Below are 345 nucleotides of genomic sequence, written 5' to 3' on the forward strand. Positions count from 1 at the left end.
AAAAAGAAAAGGGAGGCTCAAGATCACAGGGGCATTTGCTAACTCCTCCGACAGAGAAAGAAAGAGAACAAGAAGAGAGAAAGTAACGATGCTTTAGAAACTAAACTCTCAGGAGGAGGAACAAAGATGTACACACACATATCGGGCCTCATACCATTGCTATCTGTCTACACACCACACATGAATAGAAGACGAAAGCGAGGGAGCGACGCATCAATCTATACATGTATCTAGGGGTTTACATAGATATCTTGCATCTATGACTGATGATCGCAGAACCTCCAGAAAATCCGACAGTAGTAGTTTGAGTTAAACAATATCTTAACTTCCTTCACGCCCCTGCCC

This window comes from Cystoisospora suis (genome assembly GCF_002600585.1).
Source record: "Cystoisospora suis strain Wien I chromosome Unknown contig_12552, whole genome shotgun sequence".
Classification (NCBI taxonomy): Eukaryota; Apicomplexa; class Conoidasida; order Eucoccidiorida; family Sarcocystidae; genus Cystoisospora; species Cystoisospora suis.